Here is a 6,509-nt window from a genome sequence, read left to right on the forward strand (position 1 = left end):
CAAGCTTTGTTATGGTCTTCATTAACACAGCCTTCATCTTTTCTTCTTTTCAAGGGAGCTACTTATTTCTGTGCCTCAGGCAAGAGCCAGAGCCAGCTGGAGATAATTTAGTCCTACTTCACTAATGTTGATATCTCTGGATTTAATATTGGCTTTTCTGGAACCCTACTATGACTCTTTGGCTTGGCGAGGTGGCTCAGGTAGTTATCCTGAGCATAATATTTTGTTAACCAACCGGCTGCAGATCTATTTCAAGTACGCAACAGGAATCTGGCCATCCAGGACTAACAAACCTCCTCAAGCTCTTCCACTGCTTGATGCCCAGCAACCCCTAGCTCTGCGGAACATCTTCAAAAGCCTTTCAGCAAGCAGCTTAACTAATGCCTGCTGGAGAAACACGCTAATGCAAAATGAAGTCTTCAGAGAGAAAATGTGGTGGCTGGAGAGATGGGTGGAGGCTGCTGGAGAGCAGGGGCACACATTGATCTCTATCAGCTGAGGTCACCATGGACCTCGCTTGGGAGAAGCGACATCCAGATCCAGCCAGCCCAAACCCCACCGCTGTCCCCATGCCTCATGCTTCCCAGCATCCCTGGGGGGCTGTGAATACCTGATTCAAATAAGCAGTGTCCTAAGGAGAAGCTGGGAGAGAGCCCAGCTACAGCAAGGCTGCAGAAGAACACACAATAAAAAGCTGAAGCACATCACGACAGCCTTTGTTCCCACTGTCATGCCTGGGGACGGGCATGAAACCATGAGTTGAAATCCCTGCCAAACCAGAAAGCCAGAGTGGGATTAAAAATATGTCCCATGCAAGACTGCTCAGGTAACATTTTACCTGCAGTGCTGCTCATCAGCACTGCCAGGGGATGGTGTCAGCCTTGTGTTGCCTGCAGTTCCCTGCACGCAGGATAATTTGGTACAGAAGGACATCAGTGATAGAAAGGAGATGCTGAGTGTGTTCTCATGAGTGTTACAGGGACCATGGGTGCTATCAGGGGACCAGGACAAAGGAGGAGCAGACACACTGATTCACAGCCTGTAGAAACCACGCGCCTGTAAACTTACGGTAACTTTAGCTTGACCTAACAGCATCTTGAATTCCCTCAAACACATGCAGCAGAGGAGCAAAGCCAAATTTAAAATATCTTTTTAATTTCATTTCAGACAGTTCAACTCCAGTTTGGTGCCCAACTTACACGCAGGTCTGGTGAGACATGTTGGTGTGATACGTATCACAAATTGAGATTTTTTTTTTTAATTCAAGCTCCTCAAAATCTCATCTGTTCTATCAGTGGCTGTCATTGCACCCACTTACCTGTGCATGTAACTGCAGTCCCATTACCTGCCAGGGATGTGGAAAAGCCCTGGACATAACCCAGCAGCTCCGATGTCTGCAGTAACTGTACTCTATCTTCTCTTTCATGAAGAAAAATTAGCTACAATACTTGAGATGTAAGAAATAAAACCAATAGGAAAACCTACCTAATTTAATTAAATTAAAGTAGCCTTTCAGACTGCCCGTTCTGTGGATAACCTTATCTCCCTGCTTACTGACTGTTTGACATAGGTCTACATTATCCCAAATTTTATCAGAATAAATCAACTAAACAAAAAAAAATTCCCTTCTAAAAAGAACAGACATTCTTAATAGCCATCTGGAATACATTATTCCTTTCCAAGTAGCATTGTTGATATTGAAAGTGTTGTAACAATATCCTTTTCTAATGTGGTTCTGCTGTGGCTCCGTCCATAATAAAACTAGTCGATGCCAAAGGATCCACTTAGCATAACAAGAACCCCAAAACCTGGATTATTTGACATTCAGAGTTTCATGGTCCGATGAAATTTCTTATATTTTTAAAGGAGACCAAAGAATGAGCATCATCTAATCTGGGGAAATGCTTTTGCTGAACCATGCACCCTCCAAATTCTTGTAAATCCTAAACCTCACTAAGGAGAGATGGAGATTGAAAATGAGGAAAACCTCCCCTGCTTCCTGTCTTGCAAAGCCTAAAATAACCTCACCTTTTTGATTTTTTGGAATATTTGGTCAGCTCTGCAGTACGGCTGCGTTCATACTTCATCTGGCTACTACAGAAAGAGCGTAATATACGTTACTCTCGTGGATGAATGCCACTCAATGCACAACACCTTTACACCAGGAGACTCAGAAAAGTCTAATAATATGGAAGGTTCAAACGGAGGCAGCTGAAATAAAACTACCCAGCAGGAAGAACTGAACACTCACCATTTTTTAGCTCAAGTAAATCCGAGTGGCCTGCCACATTCCCAGATAAAGGTATTTCTACCACATTAATGGTGGTCAGTGCTGGGAAGGTGCCTTTTCCTAAAAACATGCTGCTGCTTCGGCCATCGGGTAGATATTTATCTGTAGCTGTGTCTCATTTTCCAGCCCTGTTCTTTCTCAATCCTTAAAGAAGTGATCAGGGCTAGAGAGATGGGCACTGTAAAATTAATTTCCCTAGGAAATTAAAATTATAGAAGTTCCACGGACTTTGCTGCAGCCAGGTTTTCACCCTGGTTTTTCACTCTCCCTTTGCCCACTTGCTGATGAACTACCTGATCCTGTCCCATTTATACAACCTCAGTTTATCTAGCTGTACACATCCACGATTATGCAAAAAATAGTTATTTTTTGTAAATGCTTTTCAGAACTTTGTGGGGAAAAACAAGGAGCGATTGCAAAAAAAAAAAAAAAAAAAAAAAAATCATCATAACCGAGCCTGTTAGATGCTGGAGATTACCAGTTCCAGCTGTTCTATCAGCCAAAGACTTCCAAGCAATTTAGCCCACAGCAGCAAATCTCAATGAAAAGCTGCTCAGAAAAAGGGGATGAGAAGAATCAGAGCCATTTCAGAACTTCTTTGAAGTCTTAGTCTTCACCATCAGTCTGCTCTTCCCTGAGGTCCCTTTGCTGTGCTCCAGCCCAGATGCCATCCCCTCACAGAGAATTAAAGAGCCCTGGGTGCAACTCTGTATTGTTTGCCCACACTGAGGAACGAAGCCCGTGATTCGCAAGAAGCCACAATACCAGCAAGAAAATTTTGTCCGTGTGGTTGTTGGCAACTGCTTGGACAAAATATGGCTTGAAGTCATAACAGGACCTGGGGTCCCCTCCCTCCACCCCTGCCACCCTCACCGAGATCCAGCTGTGAGCCTTTCTTCTTGTTTTCTTTATTCTCTGTGTTGCCTGATAGTAGAGGTCCTGACAACCTACAAATAGAAACAAGAGAGCTGAAGCTTTGTGCTCTGACTGCCCAGAGATAGGGCAGTAATTTATCTAGCCGACATGCCAAGGACTTGCCAACAACGTCAAAAGAAAGTTCGTAATAAATGATTCTTCTTGGGGCATTTCCTTCGCTTGCTGATGGAGGAAAAGCAGAGAAAAATGACAAAGGGCCCCGCTCCTTTTCTTCAGACAACTGTGATTTATTATAGGCGAAACGAGGATTCCAAAAACATTACTCCTATAAGGGAAGGTAACCCAATCTCTAGCAAAAATAAACAGCCATGTTTAAATAAACATTCTGAGAATCGTTACTGCTCCTTCCCCCCAAAGTTGGGGGAGCATCTTTTCCCTCCGATGTTGTGCTACTGTGCAAGATGCTGCTAAGTGCCTGCTCTGAAGACCCAGGGATGTCCTCTGGTTTGGGTGGCCTGGTAAGCCATCAAAGTATAAAAGGCAGAGAACAAAGGGAAAAAATAAACTATTATGAGCTGCAGCTGAAGTGCCTGACAGATGTTGGTTTGCTGCTTATGGGAACTGCCTTTCTGCATCGGAGCAGAGGTTCGCCCAGCTCGGTGCTCAGCTAACAGTGGGGTGGGGAGGAGTAGATGTGCAAGGTCTTGCCCTGATACCCCCTCCCAGAGGCCAGTCGTCAGTGGTTTAGGGACTTCCCACAGCTCTTCCATGAGTAGTGAGGTCAATAAATCACAGCGACGTTGAGGCCACATACCTTGCTAGCATCCGAGGACTTCGCAGCAGTGAACGACGACCTGCATGGAAGCCTGGGAGAAAAGCTCAGGCCAGTGAAATAGAAATGGCAATAAAAATCTCATTTCACTGATGCAAGGGACCGAAGCTCACTTTCAAAGTGCACATAACAGAGGTAACAGCAAGCCCCCCACACCAACGTCCCCGACTCACCCAGGAAGCCGGGCACCTTCTTTTCACTCTCTCCACAACCAAGAAACAAACACCTCTTTCTGCCCACAGGACCATCACATCATTTTCTGAGAGCTGGGCTTTTCTGGTTGACACCATGTAGGAAAAAGCACATTAGCAAGAGCACAATTGTGTATTATCAGCTGTGGCGCTTACCGGGGAGCGGGGTGTCCTGATTTAAGGTACTGCTCCGGACACCCCGTGTTTCCCATTGCTCCTTAGTCAAAATTCACAGCAGGATGGGAAATATCCACGTTTACTGTTCCCTATAGAAAGAGAGTGCTTCCAGCACTGCTGCAGAGACACATCTCTCCGTTTGGACCCCAGCACCCTTAGTGTAGGTCGCTCCAAACTAGCAGGGTCCACCCAGACGTTGGAGCTGTCAGCAGTCCCGAGGGACCGGGGGACAACAGCCTGCCCGTGGCCCAGGCAGGGGCTGGCCCCTCCACACTGAGGCCTCCAGACCTTCTTTCCCCCATGAGAAAATGAGAGGGAGAAGGTTAAATGCCACCTCCTTTCCTTCTCTCCTGCTTCGGCACCATGAGGGTGAATTTCTCAACACAATCAACAACAAAGGGATTAACAGGAGTTTGAAAATAAGCGCAGACGTTCAAGTCATGGTCATCCACCCCAGCGGAGCTTACAGAGAAATGGCACCTACCTCTCAGTACAGAGTGCCCACTGGTATTTAGGTTATGTTTTTCTTTCTTATCACGCCCACATAACCCCAACCTCTGATCCCGTGAGGCGTGGAGAGCCCCAGCAAACTGCCATGTTCCTCAGTTCCCCTTGGACACCCCACTGGGATTTACTGCCTTGGCTGAGTGTGAACTGGTTTGCAAGGCACGCCGTGTGGCTCCTTTCTTACCGGCCTTGCTCTTTGCTTTGCTTTCTTTTTTCTCCACTGCTTTTTCATCAGCGTGAGCTATTAGGAAAGCACGCTGCAGTAATGTGAATCCCATTCTCCCCACCAAGATAAGACATAATTAATGACACGGGGCAAATTAGTCATATAGTTGCTTGGGAATGTCGTTCTCTTAGATACTCTGAGCACACCACCTAGGCTCAGGGCAGGTTTTTTTCTTATTAACCTTATTGTGCTTTGCAAAGTTTGTTCCTTCATAGTTCATTACCCAGAGAAAGGTAATTACAGCAGCCCTTTTTACTGCACTTAAAAAATTAATAGGATAAAGGAGCGGGGAGAAAAACAGCAAGTCCTCCCTTTATGGATTTCTGTGATGATAAAAAGGTTGGCAAGAATAATTCGCTCATGAATTAATACTGAGCCGAGCTCCCGCGGTCAGCTGAGAGCCAGGCTGAAGCCCAGAGCTCGCACAGAGCTTCAGGCAAATCAGGCAGGGTTAAATCCCCTGACGAGCCCAGACAGCCGGGACACCCTACGGGGCGAAACGGACCGCTGCTGCCAAGGCTCCTTTTCCAGTCTGTGGAGACAGCAAGACACCTTGGCCCGGGCTCCAAAATAACTGGCATGGGAAGCAGGGAGCTGCTGGCCAAGGGAAAATGCTGAGGGGAGAAGCATGCCTTTGGCCACAGCCTCGCAGGGGATTCGGTGCTCCTCTTGCTGGCTCCCCATCCCACTGTCACCACCTCCCTCCACGGCCGGATAAACACCCCGAGGCAGCCCCCTCGCCCCATCACAGCCCCCTCACCTCTGCGGTCACTGGGCTCCGCTGTTAGAGGACTCACCTTTGAGGCGTGAGACATCTCCCTCATCCCTGGGCCAAGGATGACTTCAGTATCTTACGCTGACTGCCTGCTGGATCCCCAATGACAGTCCTTGTCTCCACGTGTGCTGGGCAGTGCAGTCATGCTGACGGTCATTCTCTGGCTCAGCACACAATAAAATTTCCACAGCTGAGCCTGATGACTACAAAAGCCTTGGGAACACCTTCCCCTTCAGCCAGATGCCTCTAGAGAAGAGAGGCCAAACAGAGGAAGACCCAAATGCTCCATGGAGGAATGTCCATGGTCCAAGGACGGGAATGAGGAGAGATGGACACGTGTATTTCTGCTTCCACCTCTCTTAAGGGCAGTGGTAGTCAGTTTGCCCAGAAATATTCATGGACAGAGTCCCAAAAGGGGACATCCTGATGCCTCAGGATCCTCACTGTGGACATGGAGATGCCAATGGACTTTCAGGGGCTCTCTAACTGAGCAGCAGCCAAACAGGGGGAGATTTAGGATCTATACTTTGGACTGAGACATCTGAGCTAAGCCACAATCAAGCAACCCTTTCCTTCTGTGGCTTCAGCCCCAAGTGCTGAAATTATCTGCTTACGAGATCCAGCTCACCTTCCCA

Source organism: Falco naumanni, chromosome 15 (genome assembly GCF_017639655.2).
Source record: "Falco naumanni isolate bFalNau1 chromosome 15, bFalNau1.pat, whole genome shotgun sequence".
NCBI lineage: Eukaryota > Metazoa > Chordata > Aves > Falconiformes > Falconidae > Falco > Falco naumanni.